Raw genomic sequence first — 12,438 nt, 5'->3', positions numbered from 1 at the left:
GGAGAGGTCTCGTAGATCATCTCTCAGTGGCCATAGGCTACGTTTCGTGGTCGTAGGCCATTTTGCCCATTTGGAGTCCGGTTTCCAGTTTTTCGGAGCCGTTGGCCGTGTGCCTCGGTTCGGGACCGCTTAACCACCTCCGTTTGCTCCGATTTTTGGCATGCATCTTATTTGCTCCCTTTTGAGGGACATTGTGGCTTGAGAGACCAACTTCGTGGTAGAACACCACTTCTGGTGCCTAACAGTCAGTTTTTGGGGCCTCGGGCTGCGCGTTTCGGCCCTCGAACCTTCATTTTGCATCAGTTTGGGCTCATTTTTGGTGGAGACCTTATTTTCACTGCTAAGAAGGTCGTAGAAGGGTGGGAGGCCAGTAATTGTTCTGACAACCAGTTTTATTCCTCCATCGCCCTCTGTCGCCCGTTTTTCTCACTTGAAAGCCAATGTTGACCACCCTAAGGCCACTTTTTCCAGCCCTAAACCACATATTTGTGTTGTACACACCTGGGAGGCCGCCAATATCACATGACCAGCCAGTAATTGTGTTTGACCCTTTTGAACCCCTCCAAAAAGTGGGCTTTTCTCTCTCTTGGTTTACTTTCTCCAGTTTTTGACCACATGGTTGTATTGTGCACACATGGGAGGCCACCAATTTGGGGTGGTCGGCCACTAATACTGCTTGAACCTTTTGACCCTTGGCCGGCCGGCCATGGGGAGGGCCGTCCGGCCACCTGCAACTTAAATACCAGGCCGGCCTTGCTCCCCTCCTCTGGTACATTACAAATCTGTATTTTGTTTCCCCCCAGATTGTGTATCCGGGGGGCCTGCACTTTTGGGGGGAAATTTAAAATCCATTTCCTCCCTTTTTTCCCACACTCTTGCCTATATATCCAGGCCCTCCAGCTCTCTTTTGAAGGGTTAGAAAATCTGGTCTAAGCCTCCTACATTGTATCTCTCTCTCTCTACACTCCAACCCTCAAAACCCCTCAAATCCCACACCCTTTTCTACACCACCACATAGCACCACACTACCACCATCCTTTCCAACACTTGGAGCTGGTTTTCCAGAGCTTAGGAGCACCTTTTCTCAAGCCAAGAGCTATTGAAGCTTGGTCTACAAGGGTGAGTCTTCATTCTCCCTCTTTTGTGCTTTATTTTGTTCTATATCTAAGCCATACTCGCTTACATTTTTGGGCTCCGACCCTAACTGAAAATAGTCATGTTTTAATGTCTTTTTCATGATTGATTAAGGGTCCTTACATGTTTAAGGTCTCTAGCTACCACTTGCTTCTTTACCTCTCTTGTATGCCTTTTTCTTGCATAGTATTTTAGGCTCATTTGTAAACTGTTTTGAGCTCGGTCATAAACTGAAAAGTGGATTGTTTTGAGCCCTTATTCAATATTTTTGAAGGGCTGTTCACTGTTTGAGGCTTCCTTTTGTCACTTGCCTCTTCATCTCTCTTTTGGCCTTATTTTTGCATGTTTTGTTAGCCCCTTGTTCTTGTGTTTTTGGGCTCTGGTCTGAACTGTAAATAGCCTTATTTTGATCCCCTCTTCATGTTTGATCAAGGGACTTTTACTGTTTGAAGCTCCCTTTTTGCTCTTTGTGTCTAAACCTCTTTTTAGGCCTTATTTTGCATAGTATTTTAAGCTTGCATGTGCATTGCTTTGGGCTTGGTCACTAATTGTAAAATACCATGTTTTGAGCCCCTATTCAACTTTGTTGAAGGGCTCTTGGCCATTTAGGGCCAGCAGCTGCTACTTGCTTCATTATCTCTCTTTTGGGGCCATTTTTGCATGTTAACTTAGCCCTATTTGTGTTCACTTTTTGGCCTTGCTTAAAACTGTAAATATTCTTGTTTTGGGACTGTCTTGATTCTGTCTTCACACTTCGTGTTCAAATAATGCATGCTTTTCATAGCCATAGGTCATTCCATATACCTAATTTCATGTTTCGGGTCTCATTCCATGTATCGGGTGCCATGTTTCCATGTTCTGGGGCTGTTTTGCATCATATTTTGCTACTGAAATTTTCATACTAGTATGCCATATTCCATGCCTTGCCATGTCTTGTCAGAGTGGCATTTGGTGCCTTAGGGTCGATCCTCGGTTCGCGTGCACGTGGGCACGCATTTCGAGTTGTCTCATTTTCATCGTATGGCTACTTATGTGAGTGTGGCTGAGGTCCACTCGTGTTGGTGTAAGTCCATTGTGCATTGTGTATGCCATTTCATTTCATAGCATTGTGTATGCTAGGTTGTATGTTAGCACATTGTGTATGCCATGTTACCTCGTGCATCATGTATGCCATCTCATAGCATTGTGCATGCTAGGTTGTATATTAGTTGCATTCATGCATGTCATGCATATTGCATTGTGTTTGGGATAGGAGTTAGCCCGAGCACGGGAAACGAGGGACGTTTCATACTTCGAGTGACGGAATGTGTCTCTATTCCCAGTCACCGACACTCCGGATTATCCATGATGGAGTTTAGGTCTTGTTGTGTTTATATGTGCATTCATTTCATATTGAGTCGCGCAATTCAACTCTTCGGCCATCATGCATCGATATGCGTGATTGGTGGCACGGGGATCGAGGACTACACTTCCCGAAGAGTAGTCATGCATACATATGTGAAAATACTTTGCCATGTCCCTTTGTTGCTCTCTGTTGCAGTAAAGCAAAAATCGACAGCGTTCCGGAGCTTGGCACGCATTCCAAGAACAATTGCAAATAGAGGCAAACCGGGGCATCGCGAGGGATTCTCCGCACAAGGCAACCCGAGCATGCATCATTCATCATCCGGAGTAGATTTGAGGCAGTCCCTAGCTTGCATGCCAATTTATTGCTTTCCTAATTTAATTTGTTAATTAATTAGGGTTTTGTATATATTTGGACTGTAATTATTTGGGACTGTATATTATTTATTCGGACCCTCTACGCGAGGGCAATGTTGTAATAAGTGTGCGTGCGTGTGATGTATGTCTTCCAACCTCACGTCTTTCTCCCTTTTATTTATCCGCTTATGATGGTTAGATTAAGGCATGTCTCAATTAGCATACAGTATGATAGCATGTTTGCATTCATTCATCTGTCTTGCATGCACCGGGCTCGGCGCATCATACTAACTGCATCGTATTTTCAATTCCAAATTGAATACATGTTAGCTGTAGCATTTCATATGCCATGTCTAGAATAGCCGAGCCTGCTATAGTTTCATTTTGCATGTGTTGCATTAGGCATTTCTGTATAGTTAGGATCATGCATGGATTTCTAACCTAGCTTCTGTTTTGGCTTGGAGTACTCGATAAGTTTTACGCTTTAGCATCCTTGCATGCGTGTGAGTGACTACCATGATAGCATGCTTACCATGAGGCTAATTGCTTATGTGATATAACTGCCTGAATGCCTGTGGGTGAAGGTTGGGTTATTTGAATTGGAACAATTCATCAAATGTGTGTTTTAAAGCCCGCTAGATAGTGGCAAAATCATGTTTTCTAAGCCCACCCGAGGGTGGCAAATCCACGTCTTAGCCTACTTGCGGGTAGCACCATCAAACCATTTTCAAAATAAACAAACATGAAATGTTTTGTTCCAATTCAGACAATCCAGTCTATACTTGTATGCTGTGCGCATCACATAGTAAATCTAGGCTAATAACCGGAATAAGAACGCATAAAGTTTTCAAAACTAGATATCATGGTTAGTAGAGGCCGATCTTTGATCGGGCGAGCGGGGGTGCTCACGAAGTGACCTTCCCCAATCGTACCCAAGTTCCCGAGCCGAGGCAACTTTGGTGATGACGGACACGTGGCCTTAGGCAAACGAGTCAGGGTTTCCTAAATTTCCCCAAAATAAAATATTTAGGTGGCGACTCTGTATCTAGCAAAGCAGTCCATGTTTGGCACTTCTTTCAAAATCTGTTTTCTCAAAATGATTTGCCGGATTTGGACTCTTTGATTCAGATATAGAACCGTGACAATTTGAGAGTCCGAACTGTAGTGAACCCCAAATGAACAGAATGGGACTCACCCTCCCGGGGGCGTTCGGGGACGTCTACACTCATGTACTCAATTATTGTGTGTTTGTGTTCGTTTTGAGCGCCCGAAGTCCTTGGCGGAATGCCTTGTCTTTAAGCCTTTAAACCTTGTTCTTTCTGTGCCTTGTTTTGGACCAAAACTTGGTGTCTGGATCTCTTGGTGACCTGTTGGTCACCACCCAAGACTGTCAACCATGGGATGTTTTTATCGGCCATGGGTGTAGCCGGTCAGCCACTAGTGGTGGCCGGTCGGCTATCAGTGGTGGCCGACGACCACCAGTACCTTTTTCCAGATATTTATTGACAGTTATGCCAGCTGTTGCACACTAAGCTGCATCTCTATACACGTGTATGGTGAGATGTTTCTAAGCTCAATGGGTGATTTTTCTATATATAGGGGGGTTCCTCTCCCATTTTGGAGGGTTAGAAAAATTAGAGCAAATCTCTCTCTCTCTCTTGATATTTTGTACACATTTGCTCACAAGTCTTTAGCTTTTGCATATCAACCCATAACCAAATACTCTCACCTTTCGGCTGAGATTACTTGGAGTCTTGCTTGAGCCCTAGAAGGTGGTTTAAGCTTGGATTATTGGCTATTTTGTGCTTTGCTTCAAATGTATAGTACTTACCTTATTTATACTTGTTTTGTATCTTGGCTTTGCCATCTATTTCAATTGTTTTTGGGCTGATTTTGAACTATCAAAAACTCTGTTTTTGTGACTTAAAAGTGTTGGTTTGAGGTCTCTTTGAGTTAGGGGGTGGTCCACCCTTCTTGCTGCTTTGTTTGTTAAGCTTTTGTACCATTTTTCATCACTTTCAAATCAACTTTTTTGGGCCTTTTAACCACTGAGTTTTAGAGGTTTTTCAGTGGTAAAAACCTTGTTTTGAAGTCCAAAATTGGAGAGATTAGCCTCCCCTCCTTGTGTCTCGTTTGCATGCCTAGATAGCTTCACACGTTAGCATGTTTTTCTAGCTTAATTTAGCTTAAGTCCAGCATGTTTTTGCCTTTGAAATAACCTGTTTTGGCTCTGTTTTGCACTGGTTAGTTCAGTTAAGGCTTGTTTTGCATAGTTATAGTGTTAATTCCTTCACTAGCTTGGTGTTTCAATGTTTCAACTATCATTGTTTTGAGTTAATAGCATGTTTTAGTGTTATTTTGCACTTCATTTCAGCACTTAAAATCTCTGCAATCTCCCTCCATTCTTCACTCTTTTGTTTGCTTTGAAAGTGGTTTTAAACCTCTTGTTTGCCTAAGTGTGAAATGAAGGTACTACACCTAATGGTTTAATCCCTTAGGGGGTTCATTACGAATAGTGTAATGCCTCTTTCATGCCCAAAGCACCTTGTGGTTTGAGCCATCTTGCCATTAGAGGACACTCACTAATGGACAAATGAATTAAAGAATGGCTTTGGTAATTACAATGAGTAAACAAAATTGAACAAGTAAAAGAGGCAAGATAAGCATCTTTCGTGTTGTATTGCATGTGTTCGAATCGGACGTTAATTCGAACATAAGGAAAATGGGACATTTCATACTCAAAAGTGATGAAATGTGCCACTTTCCTTGGTTACCATTACCCTTGATCATGCATGATAGATAGGGTGGTGGTCTTTTTTAGTCTTGTTTTGCACTCATTAAACTTATACAAACTTGGTTCTTTGGCCATCATGCATGGAAATTGCTTGATTGATGGTTTGAGAACCAAGAGTTTCACTCCTTTGAGCTTGTTTGATGATAAGGAGTGTAAACAGTAAACACAAACCTATGAGAATACACTGTTTTGCTCTTTCTACTCTCTGTTGCAGCAAAAAGATGAGTTCATGTCCTCAGTGGCCAACCAGCCACCACCAGTAGTTGACCGGCCACCATTGGTAGCTGACATCCCCCCTGTCGGTCACCAATAAAATTTGCACAGTGTGGGTAAGTTGAAGTGGAGGTGTTCTGGAAATGGGTAGCCTTTTCAGTGTTCAAATGTGCAAACAGAGGCTCGCAACAACAAAATGATGGCTTTTCGGGTGGAGAAACCAAGCACGCATGCATCCCTCGTTTCCTGAAGCCATTTAGCTAACTTGCCTAGTTGATTAGTTGTAGCTAATGCATGCAAATGTCGTAATTATTTAAGTAGATTAGTTGATTAATTTATGTTGTAATTAATTAGCTTAATTACTTTGTAATTAGTTAGTTAAGTGTTGTAATGTTTAATTAACTTAGAGCAGTTAATTAAAATTGTGTTGTAAAAGTTAGCTTAATTAGCATAGCTAGTTAGCTCTTATTCATTCGGACCCTCCTTCGCGAGGGCATAATGTTATAATAAGTGTGCGTGCGTGTGTGTATGTCTTTCAACTCCATGTCTTTCTCTTTTTTATTTAATCACTTTTGATGGTTAGATTAGGGGCATGTTTCAATTAGCATATCGCATGCTTGCATCCATTCATTCGTATTGCATGCACCGAGGCTCAGCGCATCATTCAAACTGCATTGCAATTTCAATATCTTATTTGAATACGTGTTTTAACCGCATGTTATCAAATCAATCCATATGCCACATTAGTAGCTAAGCCTATTAATTTCATATTGCATGTGCTGCATTATGCATCTTGTATAGTTAGGATCATGCATCTTTCTAACCGGTTTCTGTTTTGGCTTGGAGTACACGGTGAGTTTTTATGCTTTAGCATACTTGCATGAGTGCGATTGCCATGTTGCCATGTTTCGCATGCTTGCCATGAGGCTATGTGCTTACTTGCTAAACTGCATGAATGCTTATGGATGAAGGCTTGTTATTTGAATTGGAACAATTCAACAAATGTGAGTTTTAAGCCCACTTTGTTATGGCAAAATCATATTTTAAGCCCACTCTGTTTGGTGGCAAAATCTGCATCTTTAAGCCCACTTGAGATGGTAAATTCAACCCATTTTCGCAAACAAACATGAGTTGAGTTGTTCCAAATTGAGCAAACTAGTCTATACTTGTTTGTGCGCATCACATAGTAAAGTTAGCTTAATAACCAGAATAAGAACACATAATATTTATAAAATATCATATCATGATTAGTAGAGGCCGATCTTTGATCGGGCGAGTAGGGGGTGCTCATTTCAGGATCTTCCCCTCTCGTACCTAAGTTCCCGAGCCAAGGCAACTTTAGTGATGACGAACACGTGGCCTTCAGCACGAGTCAGGGTTTCCTAAATTTTTTCAAAAATGAAATATTTAGGTGGCGACTCTGTATCTGGAAAAACAATCCAATTTTGGCATTATTTGATTTAAAATCAATTTTCCAAAAAGGTTTATTGGATTTGGACTCTTTGGTGATTATTAGTTTCACATTGCACTTTGTGAGATTGGATTCAGAACCGCGGGAGTCCGAATTGTGAGGCCTTCTTTTCAAACCCTTCCGAAAGGTGGGCACGGAAAAAGGCGAGTCCACAGTTTCTGGCGACTCTGCTGGGGATTTAGAGAACTTGACTCGAACTCATGATATGATGTTTTATCTACATTTATGTGTTTCTTTTCATTTGCATTTGCATCGGTGCGCCTAAGTCACAGTATTTGCCATCTGTTATTCCTGAGCAGTTTGCCGGAGGCTTACTTGGAAAAGCTTGCCAAAAGGATGACCGGTTGCGGGCTCTACCACGATGGGAACACAACCCTTAGATCTGGACTACTGTTGTACCATTTCATCTTCCTTTTACTTCTCGATGTTAGGTGTGAGAGGTATATTAGGTAGTCTTGTTGAGGTACCCTTCTTGACCAATCGGCCTAGTTGCATATCAAAAACCATAGTGACTGTTCCAAACTAGGACAGGTCGCTCACCCGAATACAGGAATGTTTGAAACCGCTTGTTTTGCGTAGTGAATCCCTAGCTCCTGACGATATTAGGGCAGGGTAACCCTACCCCATCATAGGGGTGTTTTGGCTCTCACTTGCTTAATACGTGCTTTTAGAGTGAAACTCTGCAGGAATGTATGTATCAATTACAAGTCTAGGTATCAGTTTTGGGGCAGAAATCAGTATTTGAGTATAGTTCTCCAGCTTTTGATTGCAACTGCGTGTTGTTTCTGTCTGAGCAGAGGTGCTATGCGGTTTCTGATTTTTGTTTTTTTTTTTGCTTTATTTTCTTTTTGCGAGGTAGTCTTTCACCATTGCTTCAGACAATTCTGTTACCCCCCAAGCACTCTGGACCCAAGTTAGAAGGATTTTTAGATCTGGGGATCTAGTAAAGGGACAGCCAGTGTTTGTTTCACTCCTACCGGTTACTAGACGGAGGAGGACTCGGCAGAATTCGCTAATTCAGCAGTCACCGTTTACCTCGCATGTGCCCAGTCAGGCCCAATCATCTACTTCCTCTCTAGACAGAGAATATTTGCCAGTCCCGGTAGTTTAAAGTCCTCCAGTCAACATGGAAGACATGCTTCGTCAACTCCAGCAGACTATTGAGAACATGCAGCTAGATGCTGCCCGACAAGCTGAGACCACAGCTCGCCAAGCCAAAGTTGTAGCCCGCCAAGCAGAGGTAATAGAAAGGCTTCAACAACAATAATTACAACCTGCAGTAGCCTCAGTATCCCATGCACCCCCAGCGGCAATTCCAGCACCCGAGGTCACAATCAATGCCCAAGAAAATGTAGGCATTCAGGCATATCCTATCCCACCTCAGACCTCCAAGGCACCAGTTTAACCGACAGAGGCGCCATTTGAATTCGAGGTTGACCTGACTGTACTGAAAGTGAGAAAGCTAGAAAAGTTCTTTAAACCGGCACAGGGCATGAATTCGATCCCTGATATAGAGAATGACTATACTGATTCGGCGGTGACGTTGCCAGATATATTCAAAATGCCGTATATAGTCCGGTTTGACAGCTTTGGGGATCCTATGGTCCATCTACGGCTATTCTCTGACATCCTACGACCCATGGGTCTCACCAGACTACAGGAGCTGTCGCTCTTTGGCCAGACCCTGTCGGGTATAGCGGCCATCTGGTATGCCAAACTTGAAGACTCTGTGAAGAGAAACTAGGAGGAAATGGCCGAGGCCTTCATAGCGCAGTACTCCTACAATACTCAGATCAAGGTCACTACTCGTGATCTCGAAGCAACTCGCCAGGAGTCGAAGAAGGGCTTCTCGGATTTTGCGACCCGGTGGAAGGCCAAGGCCTCTATGATGACTATATGGTCGTCTGAAAAGGACCGGATCAAAATGGTGGTCCGTAACTTGCAAGGAAGATTATTATAGAAGATGATAGTCTTGCCTTTGTCTACTTTTGCTGAGTTCCACGAAATAGGGGTACAAATTGAGGATGCAATGAAGCTGGGGCTGATAGACAATGAGAATGAGCAGCCCAAGAGGGCTTTCACATGTAGTTCTAATGCAACTACTAATGGTAGTGCAGTTACAAGGCCTTCAAATGTGAATACTGTCACCACCACACCCAAGACCACCAATCCTTTTGCCAATACATCCAACCCAGCCTTCCAAACCTCAAGCCATCAGGCCCTAGGCCAGAGGGTCTTCACCTCACTCTATATGTCTTTATCTGCAGCCTTGAGGGTCCTAATAAAAAAAGGGCATCTGAAGCCGTTAGAACAACACCCATTGCCCGATCCTCTCCCTCCTAAACACAACCCGGCCAAATACTGTGCTTTTCATAAACAGCATGGTCATGATACTGATCAGTGCTTCAGATTACGTCATGAGATTCAAGATCTCATTGACAATAAGGTGATAGCACCTCCTGAAAAATCCAACGTCACTACAAATCCTCTCCCACCAGATAACCAACCCCCTACACCTCGACAAATAAACCTCATCCATACACTGGTCGTCCCTTACGACCCCAGTATATACATCACCTCCTCCCACCTGCCTAAGTCGGCATTGTTCATCCTTGAGAGCACAGACTTATGCATGATGAACACGTAAATAATCCAAACTAAACCCGTGGTGGTGACAGTGGAAGATGGAGGGAGATCAACTTTGGTGGAGAATACCAATCTAGTGCCTGAGGGCCCCGTGGATTTATCTGAGAAGGAATACAACCCATGTCGTTATATTGTGTCGACCAATTAGGCAAACCAGAGGTGGAGTTATGAACAGGAATGGAGGTCACTGTGGTCCGAGAAGATGGCCCAAGCCAGGTATTAGATGATCTAGCCGACTTGAAGGAAGACATCAACAATCTACAGTTCTTAGATGAACAAGATTCAGGAGATGTGACATTAACTGGTTCGATCTAAATGGGTCGACAAACAACTCTGGGTGGCTCAGTGATGAATCTGATGTGGATAAGGGACTTTAACCAAAGCTGGAAGAGCCAAAAGTAGGAACTGCTACGAAGGCCGGAAGGGCCGAGGACAAGGAGAAATTGTCGGAGAGCACCGGTAATTCAGCTTAGGCATCGGGCATTGTTAATACTGCTGATACGGAACAAGAAGCCGCACTGAAGTAGTTTGAACAAGAAAGGGATGAGAATAGTCAGAAAGCTGGAAAAGCCAAACACTCCTGTGGGGGATGACTATGATGTAGGAGTAAGTACAACGGAACTAGACAATTGCTTGTCGGTTGTCGGAGGAGTATGGTAGGAAGATGATGATCTGCATCTTGCCCACACTGACGAGGATTGGGGCCGAGATCTGCTAGATGACACTTGGTACTCTGAGGAGGTGGATCATATGACTAGAAGCGGGCGGTATTTCAAGCCCCCACACTTAGACCAACCCAAAGCATTCGGAAAGGACAAGGAGGCTGAAAAATAGAAGGAAAAACTATTAGAGGAAGAGGTTGTGCTGAAACAATTGAAGAAGATTCAAGTAGACATATCTATCTGGGGGTTGCTTATGGCTTCCTGAGTGCACCGGCAAGTTGTATTGTCGGCAATGGATAAAGCTAAACTGTCTATCGTCACAACTCCAGAGCAACTAGTGGGACTTGTCTTCCCAGGAGGTGCTGCGCCAATTTTGACCTTCTCGGATAAGGAATTGCTGCCCAAAGGCTATGCACATAACAAACCGCTATACATCTTAGTTGAGTGTAGAGAGAAGTGGGTGCCGGTTGTATTGGTTGACACTGGGTCTGCAATCAATGTTTGTCCGTCTCGCATAGCCTATGCTATTGGCTTGAAGCCAGCAGATTTTGTACCAACAGCCCAGGTGATCCGGGCTTACGACAACACAAGCAGAGAGGTGATGGGAACAATTCAGATTAGAACACAAGTCAAGCCGGCCCAACATGATATTGAGTTTCACGTCCTGGATGTTTCGGTTATTTTCAACTTGTTACTTGGGCGACCCTGGCTGCACCAAGTAAAAGTTATTTTTTTTCACCTTGCATCAAATGCTGAAGTACCCTCTTGGAAAGGGGGTAGCCATTGTGTTCAGGAATTCATCTATACATCCTCCGCCAGAGGTTACAACACCTGTACTGGAGATTGTACATGGCGACAAGGATGTTTTCTTGTTTGCTTTTTCCTTGGCTGAGGCCCGGGTGGTGCAAAATATCTTGGCTGTTAATGAGGGCTTATATGTCAGTGCTCAATCAGTGTATATCATGAACAAGGTACAACATATACCTAGGAAGGGATTAAAAAAGAGCGGCCGGAAAGGCGTTACTGCACTGGCCGAAATGCCACATAACCCTCACGCCTTTGGCTTTGTTATACGCTCACCAAAGAGGACTGGGTGAGGAAAGGGAAAAACATGGCCGGAAAAGCCAGAGCAAAGCAAAGTGGGAAGCACTATGAGCTCGTACATAGGCCAATTCAAGGAACTCTAAACGGCCGTTTTATCCAGGAGGGAGAAGACTTCCCATTTTGCGGCTTTCCTGAGCCATGGTTGAACTCCGAGAAGCGGCGTCTACCCGGCTTTGAGATTTTCTTCGACTTATAGCTACAAGAGGGTGAAGCCCCAGAGGAACAGACTGAATTAACTGCTGAGGCTAAATAGAGCACAGAAAATGAGTCCAATAGCAGTGAACTTGAGATAAGAGCAGTGCTAGCATGTCTCCTTTTGGATCCTTAGATCAACCCGGAGAGCTTGGGGGATAACCTAACCTTTTCCATGATCGAAGACTAATCAGGTGTGGACTTTTTTGGTGGTATTCTGAATGCATCCGACGCACCATCCTTCACTTGATAGCTGGAGAAGGGTTTTCTGTCCACTAGTTCTGAGTCAAGTAGTGAGCCAGAATCAGATTCCACAAAGTCTGTGGAGTCGGAATCAGATTCCAGTTCTTCTGAGTCAGTGTCTGGTATTCCTGGGGTTGATAACCCGGATGCCGTAGTTTTGTCTATGCCGTCTTTTTCTTTTTCTTTTGAGTCGATTGTAACTGAGGAATTGGATGAGCTGGATCTTGTGAATGAGAATACCACTGCAGTTTCTGAGTACTTCTCTGTGCCACTTGTAT

Source organism: Camellia sinensis, chromosome 8 (assembly GCF_055761805.1).
Source record: "Camellia sinensis isolate YWXY chromosome 8, ASM5576180v1, whole genome shotgun sequence".
NCBI classification, from domain to species: Eukaryota; Viridiplantae; Streptophyta; class Magnoliopsida; order Ericales; family Theaceae; genus Camellia; species Camellia sinensis.
The sequence above is the reverse complement of the archived record's forward strand: the minus strand, read 5'-3'. Positions refer to the sequence as shown.